At 38.5% G+C, this 19,820-nt stretch overlaps 1 protein-coding gene across 14 annotated transcripts in view; it reads left to right on the top strand.

Annotated features, from left to right (window-relative positions):
* Positions 1–19,820, top strand: part of SORBS2 (sorbin and SH3 domain containing 2) — a 345,960-nt gene that overhangs the window by 150,989 nt on the left and 175,151 nt on the right. For 8 of the 14 annotated variants that reach the window (XM_078069765.1, XM_078069763.1, XM_078069766.1 and 5 more), the window contains exon 2: positions 17,077–17,217. The gene's annotated coding sequence lies outside the window, so the exon portion shown is untranslated. The remainder of the gene's footprint in view (positions 1–17,076; positions 17,218–19,820) is intronic. The other 6 variants (XM_078069764.1, XM_078069767.1, XM_078069771.1 and 3 more) reach the window with 1 other exon arrangement.

A 19,820-nucleotide genomic window follows, 5' to 3' on the forward strand; every position in this document is an offset into this window, starting at 1 on the left:
CTCCTTGCAGCACATTATCTGCTGTGCTAAATAGCACCAAGCCCCAAAATGGTGCTAGACACACAAATGTCAGTGTGCCTCCCTGCACTCCTTGCTCCAGTCTAGTCTCCTCCTTCCTCCTCCCCCATCTGTCTCTCCATGCTCCTTTCTCTGCCCTATCTCCACAGCCTTTCATTGCCTTATGTGATTATCACAAAAATTCAAATTATAATTTGCAATTTCTTTATTTAGTAAACAATTTGATGTTATCTACTCTTGGTTGCTTAGCTTTAAGAGTCAGTAAATGACAGTCCTTTTTTCTTTTGAAAAAGAAAGTGTGGAAGAAAGACTTGTTCATATTTGATATCCCATAATTGATTCTCCCTGTCTATGTGTCTTATCAAAGACAAGGTTCCTCTGATCCTGCATGAAAGGCCCCCTGATTTTGCAGGAGAGGAGAGAGCAGGCAGGGCAGGAGCCTGTGGGGAACTGTAGAGTATAAGGTCTAGGTGTGGACCTGGCCATCATGGAGGTGTGACCCCTGGCGTGTGACTTAACACCCTTCAGCCACAGGTTTGGTACCTGAAAAATGAGGACGTTATGCCTAGATCGCAGGACGACTCATTCTATCATATAAAATAGTTCATGCGAAGTACCCATGTCAGTGCCTAGCACATAAAAGGCTCTCAGTAAATAATCACGCTATTACTAAAAACATTTCCTGGGATGAAAGAGAAATGGAGATCTTCCAGAGATCTTGACATAATAGAGCTTGACTGGGCCCAGAGCAAAACAAACAACAAAAAAAACCCTACACAAAATAAATAAAAATCAACTTCCACAATAGATAATTAAATTTAAAACCCGTTAATATAAAACCCACCAGACTTTCAATGATAAGAGTAGCTCTTGACGTAAAGTAAACTTGACGTTTACCTTAAAACTGAAAGAAACTTCTAAGAGAATAACAACACACTTACGTATCTTCTGGTCTTGACTGTATTGTATCACACCAAGGCAAACTAACCTTTTGGTCATAAATTATGCAAAGTAGTAACTGCAAAGATAATGTTAGGATAGAATGAGGGAGATCACTATTTTTAAACATCTTAATTTCAAAGAATAACCATCCTGCCTAGTAACTATGCTAACAGAGAAGAATTTTAATTAATCCTATAATTCTAAAGTACTTGCTTGAGAATGCATTATATGGTCTTTTTCCAATAGATTTACCTGCTTAATTATGTTTTTCTTGGACTGATCTAAAATTAATCTTCATGTCTGATCTATAAGGTCTGTTAGGAATGTAAAATAACAGTAAGTATTCTTATAAATAATAATAATAATAGCTAGCATTCATTGAATGCATACTGTGGCAGACAGCTTGCCAAATTCTTTAAATACCTCTCATTGACTATTCACAGAAACATTCTGATGAGGGTATTATTCTCATTTTACGGAAGAGGAAACAGGCTCTAAGAAGTTAAACAATTTGCACAGGGTCACGTATGAGGTAGGATTCAAACTTGGGTTAGCCAGATTCCAAACCCTGCACTCTATTTTTCTAGACTGCCTATTTGTGGGAAATACAGATTTAGCCAAAAGAAAATGTTATAACTTCCATTTTATCGTCCTCTTTATGTTTTTGTTTTGGGCTTTAGGAAAACATTCATTTACAAGAATGCACCAAGTTTCTTTATTCAGAAAGGCCAGAAATAGCACAACAATAAAAAGGCAGAGAGAAAAAAAAAATCTAGAAGGTCGATAATCATTATTTCTTTGTGCTAAGGTTGTGGATGGCTTTTCCTTCTTTATTTTTGATTGTCCGTATTTTCTAAATCTACTTAAAGTGATGAAAATTTTGAAATAAGGAGGCACATACAGATGAGGAACAAAGGAAGTTTGCATGGCACCTATCATGCTTAGATATTTAATAATGATGTTATGATGCTAAGCAATAGAAATTAAAAACTAAAAAAACCAACAAACAAAAATCTCTGGAAACAAATATTTTTGTCAATTCCTTTTGCCTCCACTTTAATTTAGGAGGTGACTTGGAAGATGTACCACTAGGAGACTGATGGCAGCCATCTTGGTTTTCTGTACTCTAGGTCAGTGGGCCTGTTTACTGGCAGCAGTGGTTTTACCTCCGGATTAAGAATGATTAGCTCTACTTTGGAACCAAATACAGTTCAGCTGGAGTTCAAGAAGAATTAAGAGTCTTGTGGCTATGTACATGTTGAACAATTTCCCTTTGTTAAGGGCACTCTGATCTAAAGAAGAAAAGTGGCCACTCTGACAGTGTGTACTTTTTGGGTAAAACAACCTTTTTTTTTTTTTTTTTTTTTTGCATTTTAAGAGATTACCTAGTATGGGACATAGCAAGTGTGAGCAATAACTTTTTTGATAAATTCCATTTCACAGTAAGTTCAACACACTAGATGAAAGAGATCATCCATTTAAAATAAGAAAAATAGAGAAAAAAAAGAGAACAATTCAAAAGATCATCCTCAAAGCATTTACTGTTCAATATCCATTTCCTGACCTGCCTTTCCTAACTTTGTTCATCCATCATTCCTTCTCATCAGCATGAGGTAAGGTTTCCTTATGAACTAGGCACTGTACTCTAAGAAGGAGACAAAAGTTCTTGCCCTCATGAAGCTTATACGTTTAAGGTCTGTTTATACTTTGTATATGATGAATTGCCCAATTCATGAATATATGAGCCTTATAAACAAAACATATAATCATATGTGATGTGGAAAATTTTTTTCTTAGGGATTTACAATATTCATAAATGTATTTCCCATATTTTATTCTTATGTAGGTGGTAAATTTATGCATGCCACTGATAAAGTATACTCGTTCTAATTTAAACAGGTGTAGTTTTTAAGTTGTATTGAAAATTAGAATACATTTCAGAATTAGTACACAGAAAAACCTTCAAAGTTGTTTATGAAAAATGCCATTTTAATCAGCATCACTACAAGCAGCATATTGCAGCATACCTTAAAAGCACATTGATATTTTTAATTACTCTTCTCCCATACTCATGGTTTTCAATTCAATGTTCAAATTTTTCAGAGAATAGACATTAGGGAATATTTATAACCAAGTACCCAAATCAGCTTCTTTCCATTTATGTGATGTGGAAGGGGACAATTTCAGTGGTATGAGTCAATGTTGAGTCACTAACGTAGCTCATTTCAGGAAAATATGAGCAGGGAATCTTGAGTTGTGCCCTAAACTAATAAAGTCAATTGTTAGGTAATAAATACACTTTAGTGTATTTACAGTCTGTGAAATGAGAGAGACTTTCTCCCAGCCCATGGGACTATTTTAAGAATGAGGAAGTTAACGTTCTTGATATTAAAATCTTAGTTTCTTTTACTTGAATTGGCCATCTAAAAGTGTGAGTGGATGTGCAAATAAATGGAGTAAAATATGAGTCCATAGATTTCTTGGGTCTTTTGAGATGGAAACAATTCCAATTTTAGAATCACTCAGCTACTCAGGTATCTTGTAATAATTCCTGAAGTTAATAGTCCTTACTTATCCTTTTGGGGGAAGCCATTAGAGCATACTCAACAGCTGAAATGATAAAGATACATTGATTTCACTTGTAGAGCCACCGTGATTATCATGTAAGTGAGAATCTGGAATGTCTTAGTTTAAATGTGGCATCGTGTTTGAGTGTGGACACTAATCAGTATGTGCTACAAAACTATTTACTTACTTCATTGTTTCTGTGTTTTACATCTTACCCCAATGCCAGTTCCTCTCAGAACAGAGTTAACATAACCACTGAAGCAGGGAGTGGAGATAAGTCATGAGAAATCAGACCCTAGATCTCCTCCCTCCTCCGAGTCTGTGAAACTAGAGCCATGTTTCATCAGCTCAGAAATTAGCAAGGACTGTTGATAAACCTTTTAATCATAGTAGATAAATCGTTTCTTGTTGAAACAGAAATGTGAACACAGCCCATAAGGAACTGGTCACTTTGATATGGAAACAGCACATGAGTTTATATGTATTTCTATGTGTATGAAGAAATTTCAAGTTCAAAACTATTGAATTTCCAAATAAAAACTTTGGAACTTCCAAATGCCCTAAGACACTGAGAAGATGATTGAGAAGCAAGAATAGCAGCAAAATTACATACCTGTTCCTCACCTTGTACATTTTCAAGAATTCTTTAATACTTAAAAAGGAGTTTAATGAAATATTGCATCAAAATTAAGGTGATGTAAATATATCTCTCTTGAATGATTCCACTTTAAGAGACTAATGTATTCTGAAGTACCCATGCAAATTTATCCTTTTAAAAACAAAAATAAAGATGAATTTGTAGAATAAAATTATGTCTTTATTTGATAAATTATATCTAATGTATTACCTAAGTTTATTTATATTATAACTATGACTTATGTAACATATAGTTAATATAATTATAATATATAAGTTATAATTATAAATGTAACTTACAACTGATTTGATAAATTATATCTTGACAAATAAAATTATTTTGACTTTATTTTGAATAATTTCTGCATGAAACATGAAGGCTCTGAGTACCTTTGTATTTAATTCAAATCCGGATCAGATGAGCTACAGTAAATAAGAACGAGTTCTCGATGGAGATGGTCAGGAATAGAAGGAAGGCAATACCATTTCCCATGGGCAGCGATTCCATTTCAAAGCAGCACAAAAGTAAGCTTTAAAAATGGACTTTCACCTGATTTTTGAGGGCTGACGGGACAGGGGGAACAGAACAATATTCTGTTAACTGGAAGAAGAACATCATCACAACAAAGACGACCTAACCTGGTCTAGATCTGTAAGTCTAACACCTCAAAGAATAATTGGAGCCCACAGCCTGGGTGGGCTCTGAAACCCTGGAATCATGTATTCACCAGCTCAGGTTCTTTAGTTGGTAGCCTGTGGTGTTTGTTACTACCTGAAATTTCCAGCACCTTTGTGGTGACCCAAAATAGAATGTGGTGCAGAAGTCCAGTTTGGAGTCTCAAAGCGGTGTTCGAGTGTGCGCCAAGTCTTTTAAAAAGAGGCCAAGGGGATAGATCTTAATCAGCTACATGAGAAACAGAGTTCGGATTACAGAATGGTATAGCCACTGCAATTTATAGCTCAGGTTTGGCCGCAAGCGATGGGCATCATTTGCTAAGACCTTTCCAATGCCTTCTTCCCTTACCCTCTATTGTATATGGGAATTTAAGGACGACCTGAATTTAGTCCTCTTTGTCTTTTTTTGTAGGTAGGATTCATTACAGCGTGTAATTGTAAAACTCGTCCAATAAGTCCATTCTAATATAATGCTATAAAATAAACTCCGCTGCAGGTTTCTACTTTTTAGGAGCGTTTTATGGAGCGAGTCCTGCATTAATAAAAAAAAATTTCTCACAGAATTATCTCATCTTAAGCCATTTTTCTACCTATCATAAACAGTGTTATTCTCCTCTGATCATTGATTGATCTTAGGATCACTTTGTTCTACTCAACAATCTGGCCAGTGCCTCAATTAAAATGTATTTAATATTAAGCTTCAAAGCTCCAAATTTTACTTTTCTCTTTCAGGTATAGTCTGTTCATTTCTTCCCCCCACTGAATTCCTTCTCACTAAAATTATTGAGAATTTCTACTCTTCCTATTTTCTTATCTCTTTGAAAACCTCCTTTTGTTGCCATTGAAGCTATCCCTTGATACTTAAATGAGTCTATTATTATGGGTAGCATTACCCTCCAATTTAGTACATCAGAGGTGTGAAGGGCATGAAGAGCACATCTCTATCAAAGCTACAGCCGACCGACAGGACCCAGGGGACATTCTCCCCCATCTCAGATCTAGAATACACTGTCAATGCCCTTTCACCCCCACCACGACAATGCCTCTCAGACCCTGGTCCTAGAAATGGCTTTCCCATAAAGTGATCCTGTGCGCCCCAAAAGTCAAAATGTAAAGGGGACGATTAGATAGGTTGTGTCACGTTTCTTCCAGCTATGATTGAAGGTTAAATGAAAGGTAAGAAATATGGGATGCCAAAATTGGTGCTGAAAATCTCCAAAATATGTCCTATCTGAGAAATATTGTAGGCCAAGATCTAGGGTAGGACCACTACATAAAGCCTGTCAACCTAGGATTAGCGTCACTGGATTGAGATATAAAACCTACGAGCCCCCAAGGTGGAGACACCTGGTGTAGGGAGGAGAGAATGGGGGGGGGCAGGAGGGGTTCAGAGAGAAATTAGAAGATCTGAGTTTTATATAAAAACTCCTGTGAATTAAAGAAGAAATCAGACAAAGTTAACAAAAATCGTGGACCTAAAGTCATTACCATCTTTCTACAAAGGAAGAAAATACAGGAAACATATAGAAATAGCCCCATTTAAAGATGCTATTTATAATCCCTTCAGGTACCATAACGATCACCAGGGAGAACCTTCTCTGTCCCCTACAGCTTGTCTTTCCCTGCTAAATATGTTGTGTGAGGAAAATGTTGTCCTTTACTCACTCTTTACTTAAATCTGTTCCCCAGAACATCAGTTCCGTTTGCCAATCCCTGTCTCCCTCAGCTATTTTCACTTAAACAAATGAAGTCTTCTATGCATGTTTGTGGTCGTTTTAGTTTTCCATTCAGGGTATTCCTGTCTTGGTTCATCTGATACACACACACACGCACACACACACACAGTATATTCTAGTGACCAGACACTGTTCTAGGAACTGGCCGTGCTTATGTTTTTAAAGGGAGTCCTGTCCTTAAGGAGCCTACAGTCCAGTAAGAAACAACAATGTATTAAACCCTATTCTGCAACAGGCTCTTACCTAAGTAACTGATTTTCACACACAGTCTCATTCCATCTTCTCAAAAGGCTCCTAAAGAGGTAGTTGGTATTGTCTGCATTTTATAGACAAGAAAATCAAGGTTCAGACAGATTAATTTGCCCAAAGCGACAGTCCTTGCCACTTGGGAAACTAAGCCTTGGGGTCAGCTCTGTGTGATTCCAAAGCCTTGATTCTTTTTTTTTTAACAATGTAATAATTGCTATAATAGAGGGATACTTATACTTCAATTATCATTCATTATAATTATAGTCAGTGGATGTGTTTGTTTGTAACAAAGATGAATAAGATTATAATTCTGCCTCTCCCATCTGCTAAGGGTATGATAGTCTCTTACAAGGGCCTTACAAAGTCAATTCTCTGCTTCTTCCAAGTTATTTCTTTTAATGCCAATATCTTTCCTCTTCAGCCTTCTTCTACTCACCAGATAAGATGATGACGATGTTGTTACTTTAAAGAGGGTAAAGCCATAAAGTCATTAGGCAGAGATGGGAATTTTCTTAATCCAGTTGTTTGACAATTCCATGAATACTTACTTAAAATTAAAATTGAGGAAAAAATACCCATAAAAGTCTGAACATGAGCTGTCTGAAATGCTATAAGGAAATTAAGTTCAGTATCTAGGTGTGTCTGATCTGTTTCGTTTTCCCCATGAACAAATGTATTTGTGAAGATTAATTAATATATTTGCCAAGATCTTTTTCTATCTGATTTTTAAAAATTATTAATGATTGCTGTGTGTCAGTAGTGGTTTCCACTCCTCTTAATAATGCTCTAGGGTAATTAATGATATCCCCACTTTTCAAATGAGGGAACTGAGATCCAGAGATCATGCCCAAATCTGGTAAGGGGCAGAACCAGAAAACTAACTAATGACTATTTATCCTCAAAGCCCATGATTTAACTTTATGTGTTGTACATCATTGAGATAATGATGATAACAGCAAAACCAATGCTTACGAGTACCTATTGTGTATCAGGCATTGTTTTAAAGTTCTTTTTTTTTTTTTTTTTTTTTTTTTAGTAATCTCTACACCAACATGGGGCTCAAACTCATGACCCCAAGATCAAGAGTCTCATGCTCTACGGACTGAGCCAGTCAGGCACCCCATTTCAGGCATTGTTTTAAAAGCTTTGCATATATTAACTCATTCTTCCTCATAACAATCATCTGAGTCAAATACTGCTATAATTCTTATTTCATTAATAAGAGAACTGAGCAGGAGGAAATTCAAGTAGCGACACTGTTGGAAGGAGTACAGTCAGATTGATCGTTGGCAGACGCCTCCAGAACCTTATTGTCAATTATTATATCCTTGGCAAATATTGATAGAAGGGCAAAATATTTGTACATGACTGCCTGTTATAAAATGGAATGTATTATGATTTATAGTCCTTTCTTCAATTTATGGTACTTAATCAGAAGTCATGAGACAAGAATGCTTAAAATAATTTCCACATTGTATGTATATCTTTAGCTTTACTTAAAACTGGAAAATTATTGACTTCCTAATCCAACATATCTTCCCCTCAACTATGACTGTTAACATTCACCATTTTAAAAAAATTACAAGTAGAAATCCTAAAAGGTATTTTAATATTCAAACTCAATATATTACCAGCCTTGAATATCTTTTCAACAGTTACTTTTTCTGTAACAAGGACAAATTCTATTATTCAATTTAGATTTTAAAGGCTGGGTCAACTACATAGAAGTTCAAAGTTTTCTGAACAATGCTGTGGCCAGGGACACTAAGAACAGGATAAACAATGGGTTCCTGTTTTGTATTTCCTGTAGATTATTACTATGTTCTTATTTCTCTTGATTTCACTGATCATTCAATGTTAGTTTTAGGGGGAAAAAAAGGGTCAACTATGTTACCACTATATTTAGAACCAAAAATATTCAAATGATGCAGCTCTTAGGGGCTTTAAACACACAGGCTCCATCATGGCAATTTTCACTCCATTTGGAAGTGATAACAGGCTTGAAAACTGAATACCACCCTGTTGTAAGGGCTTAATGGTTGATGCCAGAAGTTCTTTCAAAACTTCTGAAACTATATAATCTATTACTATCTTTCTGCCTGCCTGATATCATGAAGTAGTTCTTAGATGATTGTGTCAGGTATGTTTTCAGCTTCAAGTAAGAGATTTTCTCAAGAAAACCATTTAACCAGTGGAGAGGTTGGTTTACCACAAACAAGAAGCAGCCCAGGGTGGGTGCAACTCTGTCACCCCACGCTCAGCATGTGCCTCCCAGGACAGAATCGGCATTTCTGTCAGCTAAGAGGAGCAGTGTTTGGTTAAGAGGCAAAGGGCAAAGAAGCCTTCCTCCCTGGAGGCTCCCTGATCTTACCGTGTACGTGAAGTGTCTTGCCTTTAGTTTATTGGCCAGAACAGACTGCAAGAAAATCTGGGAAACTAAGTTTTGAAATAAGCATATTATCAGGATTCTGTAGTAAAGATGAAAGCAAAAATAGATTCTCAGTAAGGAGAAAGCAGTGTCTGCCACCACTGTGCTATGTAATTTATTTATTTTAAAGAGTCATAAGTATGGAAAGAGTGACTTGATTGTAAAATAAAATGTATCAGAGAGAAACTTCAGTTGAAAATGACTGTTAAAGAAATACTTGCTGTAAAAGGAAGGGTACTTGCTAGAAGGCAAAAGGTGAGTATTTGCTTCGATTCAGAGGTCCCTCCCCAACCTCTGTCTGAACACAAAACATGCACTGCTACAGGCAGCCGGGTTCCCTTGTACCTTCCACTGAGACCAGTCCAGCTCCAGCTCAGTCCCCAGAGTCTAGACGGATTCCCACAGCCTCCCCATCTTTTTCTGTAAAATTGAGATATCATTACTCATTTCTTGACATTTCGAACATACCCCTCCCATAGCATCTAATTTCTTGTGTTTCCTCTTGTGAATAAGACTATTGTTGCTGTTTTTAGTAGGTTGACTTTGCTGGTTAAAGCATTCCCTCCCAAAGCTCACTATCTGGTATACATAAAGGTAAGGATATTTGCAGGCACACTGAGGGAAACAAGTGAGGTTGCTAACAGCCAGAGGTGATTGGTCCGGGAGCCTCAGCAGCCCCGGGCTTCACCTGACAACTGGAGGGGTCATTATTATAGCAACATCTGTAAGCCACCCAGAACACACAAAGAGGTAGGAAGGTCTGGCTCTGAGGACGGACAACACAAAAAAAACTATTAACATGTCCAATCTCTTAAGTTTCCCATTTCCAACTTTCATTCATTTGGGAAGAAGTTTCTCTTATGTGCTTGATATAATGAATCTACAGTTCCTTCTGACCTTTGAAGGCTAGTCAACTGTTCCTTATTGTTCTTTGCTTACCCATCATCTCTGAGTTTTAAGGACACTTTTCTAACATTTTGTGTATTATTTATGTGTGTGACTATCCTTGTAAAATTAACTTTTATGGTCACAGTAATGATGGAAATGTGCCATGGACTATTGGGTCAATTCATTTTTCAAATGCCTCAAAAGATATTTTTCATACTGTGCCTTAATGATTTTGAAGTGTTTTACAAATTTGTGAAGAATATGTACAGAAGTACATCTTCAGACATTCTTATCTATAACAAGCATCCTTCTGCCCATGGTAGAAGAGAGGATTCCACAGCTTTTAAATATGGAACAAAGATGTCATCATGTGTTGCCGAGTGCCTTCTGCAGAGCCTACTGAATCATTTATTCAACAAATATGCATGAAGCACTTACTCTGTGCCAGACGCAAATACAATATATGCGTGGGAAATACAACGTGGTGGGAAATACAATGTGAAGGGAAAACAGGAGCTTACAGGTTAATGGAGGAGAAATACACTGATTGCTCACAGAAATAAATGCAACCAAGTTTGATACTCAAAGAAATGCAGAATATGATTGTTCAAGAGTTAAAAACACATGACCTTGGGTGGATCAGGGAAGCCTTCCTGAGGAAGGGGGCACTTTAGCTGAAGGGTGCACAGCATCAACAGCTGAGCAGGGATGTTCCAGAGAGAGAGAGCGGTGCACGCAAACGGCCTAAATGTGCCCTATCCTAGGAACTGAAAGACCAGAGAAGCTAGAAGAAAGGAGCTAGAAGGTAGGTAGAGAGATGTGGGTGTTGATGTAAGAAGATGATGCAGAGCTTTAAATAGGCCACCTTAAGAAGGCTTATCTTAAAGATTTCTATACCATATTTAGCAACTGTTGCATATGCTTCAATTTCAATAGAATATAAATATCAAGAGAAGCTAAGTCATGGTTATATAAACAGCAGAGGTACTTTTTAAATATATGTGGGACTCAGACAGCACATATAAAACCAATAAAGTTTTAACTAGAAAACTGAGTTTTAACAGGTTTTCAGAAGTTATTTCTGTATAAACTCTTGCATTTGATAATAGTTCTTTAGCCATTCCTTAAGATTATCACCTTATTTGGTAAAGTCCAGCCCCAGATTGCATAATGGCACACGTGATGGCAAATCATCCCCTGAAAAACATTCACTCCACTTCAGTAACCAGGTGGTAGAAATAATTGGACAAACTACTTGACAACTTCCAAACAATTACACCTGCAGATGCAGATTATGATGGGGATTGCCAAATGTAATTTATAAACACCCAAACAAAAGCATAGATGTTAGAATTAAGGAGGGGTTTATCGCCCAGTCCCTCTGCCTATGTTTCAGAGCAGGAGCGTAGAGCGTTTGCATGCCTGGTCTGAAATCACTCAAGCTCCTGAACTTGAGTTTCCCCCTCGGTGCTTTATTCCTTGTTCAGCTTTCAACATATGGAGGTTTGTGTAAATGGCCTGGTTGACACTAAGTGCATGATGCTGTGAAGCATCATCATTTTTATTGCATGTGCTTTACTTTGTTTCGTGTGGTTGGAGCAGACAAGCGTAAAAGATGTTATTACGCTTAATCTAGCCCTAATTTTGCATCCAGCATGCCTGCCTTGGGGGTCCATCCCTTCCTGCAATCAGCATTATCTGATTTCTCTAGTCTCTGTGGTATGAGACTCTGCCTGCCTTTTCAATACATCTTTGAAACTCATGCTAGTGTTTCAGGCCGCCTTGCTGCCTCTCCCTAAGCACTAAAATATTTGACTAAGAGAATGATACATTGTTCTCCTGGAGTATTAGACAATGCTGCTCAACTGACATGCGCCACAGAAGCCTTCAGACATTTATAGTGCAACTTACTTTTCAAAGGACTTCAGGGGAAAAAATGTAACCTAGAAAACAATATTCATGGGAAAACTACATTCACTTCCTTCCTACTGAGATCCTTGCAAATAATAGGAAGTGACGAGGAATCAATTGAGAATTCTGAGTTCTCTTGGGAAAAAAAAAATTTAAACAACTCTCAAAGAAGCTTTCAAAATACATGTATTCAAGAAATCACTCACATAAAATCCCTGGAAATCATTGTGATATCAAAAAATTTAAAACTTGACCATATTTGGAAACCTGCAATTATTTTACTATATTTTAGCTGTTAAACCAACAATAGCGTTTACAGTGTGCCAGACTTTTCTACCTTCTTTTCAGACAACTCTTTTAATCCTCACAGCAACCCAGTGAGGTCCTGTGACAGAGGAGGAAACTGAGGCACAGGGAGGTGAAGTAACAGGCCCAGGGTCACAGAAAAGTGGTAGGACCAGGATTCAAACCCAGACACACAGACTCCAGACTCTATTCTTAAGCATTATTACATATACACATTTTTAAGGTCTTCTGAAAACAACCAAATAATAAATTGAGAAGGGACGCTACAAATGGTCTCTCCATACAGAATTAGGAGTTTTAAAGATTACCAATGTGGGCCCACATTCTCCTTTACGGTGAGGATTTTATTTTTCTGAAGATCTCTGGAGCACACAATGCTCTGGTACCACCTGAAAAAGCGAGCAATGGTTTGGCAAACTGGGGAGATCATTCCAAATAAGGTGCTCACTTCTTTAAAGGTGGAACGGAGGTGTGCTGGAGATCTCTCTGCTCCAGAACACCAATCTGCCTCATGGTTCTAACATTAGAGAGTTCCATGACTTACCAAGATCCTCTCTTGAGATACATCCTCCAGGACAGTTTGGTCTGTGTCAACTATGTCTTAGCATAGATTGTTCTTAGTTTGACCACTGCTTAGCTGAGAACAGTCTCAACTTGTATTGCACACAACGGGAGGAGAGAAAGAAATGTACAACTCAACTGACTTTCCACACTTCTGTCCATTTTTTTCCCTCCTCATCTCTGAAAGGTTATTCCAGATGGAGCCTCTGAAACCAACCAATCCTGTCCTTATAGAGAGTTTATGAAACTCTGTTAACACGGCTGCTAGTCCCACTCATGACTTACACCACATTTTTTCTAAGTTGGTCCTCATCCTATTTTTTGAGCCTGCATCTCTGCTCAGCCAACACTTGGCCTAGTGTTCTAGTTCCTCGGAGACCAAGGCTGTGTCTGCTCGGCTTTATCCAGTCTTCCCTGCAAGTCCAAACCTGGGGCAGCTGGGGATTTGGGTCAGACTTGCAGAAGGCAGGGACACTCCTGCCAGTGTCTGCCTGCTGGCTGCTACACTCACCCACTCCATCCTTGTGTGGTCTCCACCAGCTCCCTTCTGTTCAAGTCTTGTTCTCCTAGCACCTGACAGTACCAAACATCTGCCCCTCACCGCCCCTCCAGAGCTTGTCTGGTTTCTGGGTCCTGGCAATTCTGCATCTGCTCTGAGGGCCCCACTGCCCACCAAGCTCTCAGTGCTTGCTCTTACATTAGAATCACCTGGGTGGGGGAGCTTTTTAGATACATTAGATTTCAACCAGATTAGTGAAAGCAAACTCTCTAGAGGTGGGTCCAGTGTACTGGTATTTTTAAAAATTTTCCAGATAAGCCTCATATGTACCCAGGAATGAGAGTCACCACTCTATATTAGTTTCTCTCAAATTTCAATGTGCATACATATAACCTGGGGATGTTGTTAAAATATACTTGTTGGTTCAATAGGGATGGGTGAGGCCTGAAATTTCACATTTCCTACAAGATCCTGAGTAATGACTTTGATGTTGGTCCGTGGACCACTCTTTAAATAGCAAGGCTCAAGACCAGTGGTTCTCCAAGTATGGTTAAGAATCACTTGCGGACTGGGGCGCCTGGGTGGCTCAGTCAGTTAGGTGTCTGCCTTTGGCTCAGGTCATGGTCCCAGGGTCCTGGGATCGAGTCCTGCATGGGGCTTCCTGCTCAGCGGAGAGTCTGCTTCTCCCTCTGCCTCTGCCCCAAACCCCCGCCCATGTTAGCTCTCTCTCTCTCTCTCTTCCTCGCCCTCAAGCAAGATGGCAGCGCACAACAGAAATATAATGCAAGCCGCACATTTAATTTAAAAATTTCTAGTTGTCACATTTTAAAAAATAAAATTAAACAGGTAAAATTAATTTTAACAAAACAGCTTATTTAATCTAGTATGTCTGAAATATTATCATTTCAATATATAATCAATATAAAAATTAATATGATAGTTTACATTGTTGGGTTTTTTTTTTGACATCTCAGTTCTGACTAGCCGCATGTTAAGTGTTCAATAGCCCATGTATCCACCATATTGGACAGCCAAGTAGACTTACAACAGTGATAATAGCATTAATTATTATTGAGTACTTGCTATGCTCAAGCATTACTTGGTTAAGCATTTTATGTACATTATTATATAAGCCCTCCTGCAAGCCTATGGATTGGTATTGCTTTAGCCCCACCTTATACAGGGGAGGGCTTATGCCAAAGTCCCATTTGGTGTTTCCCCAATACAGGAAGCCCACACCAATATAAGCATTACCCAATTACTTTAAATCATTTTATTTGTAAAAACAAAAATGAAAGAAGAAATATAAATAAAATCATTAACATTAGTACTACTGGTATAGTTGCTAAGACATCAGTCACTTATAAAAGTCATAGTAGTTCTGTGAGTAGAAAAGTCCAAATGTGCTATCCTCTCATTTTTAAAAATATGCCTGAAGTCCAACTTGCACTCTTCTGTGACATCCAGTCTGTTGAAAGGTGCCACCTGGGAGGCTGTTTGGACAGTTGGGGTCGCTGGGGAATGGCGGGACCTTGATGAGTCATGTGGCGAGACAGGGCTGGTGCTGAATGGAAGCAGCTAGCAGGGTCAGAACCTGTCCATTCAAGTGCAGACCATGACATAAAATGACTCTAATAATAGTTAAGTGTGAGGCAGTGAGCTTCTCTTAGTGTTGGTGCAGAAAGCAGGCAGTTTGGAATTTAAAGGTAATGGTTGACTTAGTAGTCTTCGTTTTATTAACTTCGATAGTTTCTCGAGGACGGCCGATTTTTACATGTATTTTTCTTTTCATTATAAACTACTATAAGGAGGAAAAAGTAAAAACTATTAAAAAGAATTTCTATCTGAGGCTAGAATTTGCCAGAATTACCATCTATCATTTTGACCAAGTAAAGTAAGTATCCTCTTTTTAAATGGGCAGGTATTTAAGACACAGTAAAATGTGACCATTTAAAATAAATGAACAGAAAAATCCACAATTCAATAGAGATCTTTTAAAACTCTGCTATCCATTTTTAAAATAAGGTTAATCTTATTTTAAAATTTTGATTAGATAGTTCAAACTTAAGTTATACTTCTTTTTTTAATTTAAATTTAAGATTTAAGTAACTAAATTTTAATTTAATTTGGCTTTAATCTAAGTGTAGGCTACCTGAAGGATTTCACTATTTTATCACACTTGAAATAGCAGTCATGTAACCATTTTTCTTTACAGATCATACATAATCCTCAGTATTTTCTATAGTCAGTTTCAGTGTCTTTCTTTAATTGCAAAGAAACAATTGGATCTGATCTGAGCTTCTAGTAACCAACCTTCGTAACATTCATTATAAAATACATCCAGGTGGCTTTCACACTGGACTAAGGATCAGAGAATTTTCTTCCACCTCCTCTTAGCTCCCAGCAGTACTTTCTTACTGCCTAAGCGTTCTCTATGTTTCGGGAGTAGGGAGATGAAAGAGTTCAGGGATTTCATCTACATGGATTAAAGGCTTTTAATACTTAATATGTTTCCTCGGGTAGGAAGTAACAAATTTCCTTCTAAGGGGTGTTGTAAAAGGCAGAGTAAAACCCACAGAAGCCAGAAGTTGGTCTGATGACCACCCATCGTGTCTTCCTTCAGTCATAGTAGAAAGAAATCCCGATCTCCAGTTGCTACGACTTGAAGAGTCTCCTCCTGTGAAAAACAAGCTATCAAAGATTATGACAAATTCTCTTTATTCTTTATTCTTGCTGCCTCTTGGTGCTGTAAACCTTCTGAGGCAAGGACACTGTTTATTTTGCCCACTCTTGTATCATCAGAATGTGTTGAGTAGAGGAGGCTCAGATGTACTTGCCACTTAAGTTGCTGAATGAATGAATAAATGAATGAATGCACAGAACGTCCAGATCTTACTTTATAATTCTAGAAACAAAGTGAAAGCTCAAAGTCTGCTGGCCATTGTTGGTGACCCAATCTGAATTACTTCTTTGGAGGCAGAAGCAGGGGATCTGTGTCTGTCTGCATCATGTCACTGAATGGTCCCCAGTCTCTGCCAACAGATAAGAAATGTCAACAGCTTAACCCAGTAGCTTTCAAAAATAGCATAGTTGATGAAACTGGAAATTTAGGTGCGTGCTAGAAATAAACCATTTGTCTTCAGTCTTAAGAAGGATAGGGTGAGAACAGATATTCCTCAGAGAGATCTAAAATATTTTTTTAAGACCCATCCAGGTGAGTAAATGTCAGAAGAAACATCTTCCCTCTCAATAAAGCATAAATAGGACATCTTATTTTCAACAACTCAGGTAAGTCATTCTGAAAACTTGAGGATTACGGCAAGGCACCGTGTTTCTTTAAGATTGCAGTCAAGATTTTTTGTTGTCGTTTTTCAAGAGCGGTGGCAGTTTTCCCCAAAATTTAAATGAGTAGTTGTACCGGTGAACCAAGTTGTTGTGGGTTTCCTGGTGCATGCGCCCTCCCCCCCCCACCACGTGGGGCAAGGGGGAGGGAGGTGGCGACTCAGACATGGCTTTTTCATCCCTTTACAGACAACTCCGGCTGCTGTGAATGCTGAAAATAGCTCAAATGCTCTCAGAACAGTAGCACCACCCAGCAGCTGGGATTCTTTCCCTCTCTTATTTGCCTTCTCTCTTGCCTTTTTTTTTTTTTCCTTCAGACACTTGGATTGGATTTAATCTTAAACCTCTGGAGTTCAAGACCTTTTAAAAAGGGCTAAATAAACAATCTCTACATGTAAAAGGCCACTGACTCCTACTTCCTCTGTTTAGAGCAACTGTTGAACGCCAGCTGCCTGTAGGTAAGATTTTTATTCTGGAATTATTTAAATGGTTTATGATATGTTTATGACTAATGTCTTTTAAATAACTCATTTATAGTGAAGCTAAGCGGGGGCTGCAAACGATTTCCAGGTAAATACGGTGTTCTGGAATACAGAAGTGGCATCTGTGCATTTTTGTGGCTGTACTTTTAAACTTTGCTCCAAGCTCTCTGTCATGTTGACCCACGATACACACTCCCTGTGACTGAGCCACATCGGAACTCTAATTAACCTGAGTGCCAACAGTGAGGGGGGCTTCCAGGCATCATAATTTTGTTGTTTAGACTGTTTTACTTATTTTTAACTTTCTCAAGGCACCAAAAGAAAGAAAAAAAAAGGAAAAAGTTACAACCACCTGAGCAAAGAAAATGTTAGTACTTGGTCTTTAAGGACAATGAGACAGCTCTACTTTATTTTGTTCTTTCGTCCCTGGTTTATTGATTGCTAGTGTGGAATTCGAACAGTTTTTTTTTTATTTGTTTCATTTTTTTTTTTTTTTGGTATGTTCCTAGGACAATTCAGGTGACTCTGTTTTGAAAATGCCTTACCTAGCCGCAGGTCTTTTGCTAGCAGGTTTCCATAACGTTGACAGTACAATATTTTGGTGAGGTTTCTGTCTCTCTCCTCTCCCCCTCCTTATGCTCACTTTTGCAAAGTACTTTGATCTGTGGACTTTAACTTCAAACACAGCATTTACTTTGATTGTGGGTACTTACTATGTTCAGTAAAAATCTTTTTTTTGTTGTTGTTTGCTTAATGCTTTTATACCATTTCCTTTAAATAATCTATTGGGCTTTGGTTTTTCCCCGCTGATGATGTCTTAGGTTAACCCCCAACTCAAAGAAAAAGACTTTTTTATGGCAGGGTCTCTCACCACATAGACTTTACGACAGCTCTCTGCTGCAGATCTGTGAACACAGCAAAGGCTGGTGCATACAACCCGAGTCTATCAACCTCTCCCTTGACTACCCTCTTGCCTCAGAAGTACAGTGTGCCTCAGGCCCTAATGCTGCTTTTTTCACAGGGACACTGAAATCCTTGGAATTTAAAGATTCTTGTCTCCAAAGAAGTTTATTGGTATCTCAGACCACATGTCAAAAGAAAACATGCATTTTAAACACACTGTGATTGTCTGGATAACTTTAAAAAAAAAAAATTAAAAGAAGAAAAATTAAAAGGAAAGAAAGGAAAGAAAATTTTTAAAAAGGAAAACTGGGTTGGGGGGGAGACAAAAAAAAAAAAAGCAAAAAACCTTTTGCTGCCAAAAGTCTGTTATGCTGGTGAAACTTCGGCTGAATGAGGGATAAGAAATTTTTATAAACAAGTGTATTTCCTAAAATAGGCGAAGTGGAGCCCTTTCTTGCCATTCAAACATTGTTTTAAATGTTCCCTTTACTTTGAAGAAAACTCGTGTGTTGATTACACTGGTTTGTTATTTTCCAAGTCCTCTGCTAGAGACAGAGGTTGGCGCACTGCCCCTGCTAGTTGGGTTGCAGGTTAGGAGTAGAATGAGCCTAATCCTGTCAGGAGACCTTTTCAGTCCTGGCCAAGGACTGCGGCTCCTTACAGCCGGCCCAGACTGCACCCTGCACCTTGCGAAGAAGGAAGGAACCAAGTGGCCGCAGGACAGAGTTTCCAGAGGGGCGGGGCTGGGCGAATGCTAGGGGAGAGGTGGCTTCCCATGAGGCAAAGATGTAACATAATCTCTAGGATTTGAATGTAGTCAGAAAACCTAGAGATGTTCAGTCATCCTACTTTTTTTATTTCCAAAAGTTGGACGTTTAATTGCTACCTCTTCCCTTTCAAATCTGCATTGGAAGGTGTATATTAATAATCACATTTCTGTGTACAGTCAACATTTTAAATCCTCTGGTTATTCTGACCAGGTGCTTCACTGCTTCCTGGAGCCTTTGGAGGTCTAGAATTTTCTCCCCCTTAAAAGTAGGAAGCCTCGGGGTGCCTGGGTGGCTCAGTCGTTAAGCGTCTGCCTTCAGCTCAGGTCATGGTCTCAGGGTCCTGGGATCGAGCCCCGCATCGGGCTCCCTGCTCATCTGGGAGCCTGCTTCTCCCTCTCCCACTCCCCCTGCTTGTGTTCCCTCTCTCGCTGTCTCTCTCTCTCTGTCAAATAAATAAATAAAATCTTTAAAAAAAAAAGTAGGAAGCCTTGATTTGGCATAGCTGAATGCAATTGTATTGCCAAAGGCAATACAAGTTTAGTTGGAAGATCCAGCGGCACCAAGATGAAATGGGTTTGGAAGATGATAGCCACTCCATTCTCCGGCAAGTCATCTTTTCCTGTTTTGTCATTGTTGTGGGGTTTGTTTGTTTCCCTTCACCCCTTACTTTTGCTCTGAAATTTGGGATTGTTTGAATGTGAAGCTCAAGGTGAGACCCGCCAAAGACCGAGTTTCACACAGGTTCCACATGAAAGAAGTATTCTACTCAGCCTTGCTCGAAACTTGGCCCACATTTTACCAGAAGTTTCATGAATGTCAGTGAGTCTGGATTTGAAACATAATCCAAAACCTGGTGACTTCTGGCGACTTTGAGGCTTTATTGTATAAGTAGTGAATCTGTCAAAC

Source organism: Halichoerus grypus, chromosome 3 (assembly GCF_964656455.1).
Source record: "Halichoerus grypus chromosome 3, mHalGry1.hap1.1, whole genome shotgun sequence".
Lineage (NCBI taxonomy): Eukaryota > Metazoa > Chordata > Mammalia > Carnivora > Phocidae > Halichoerus > Halichoerus grypus.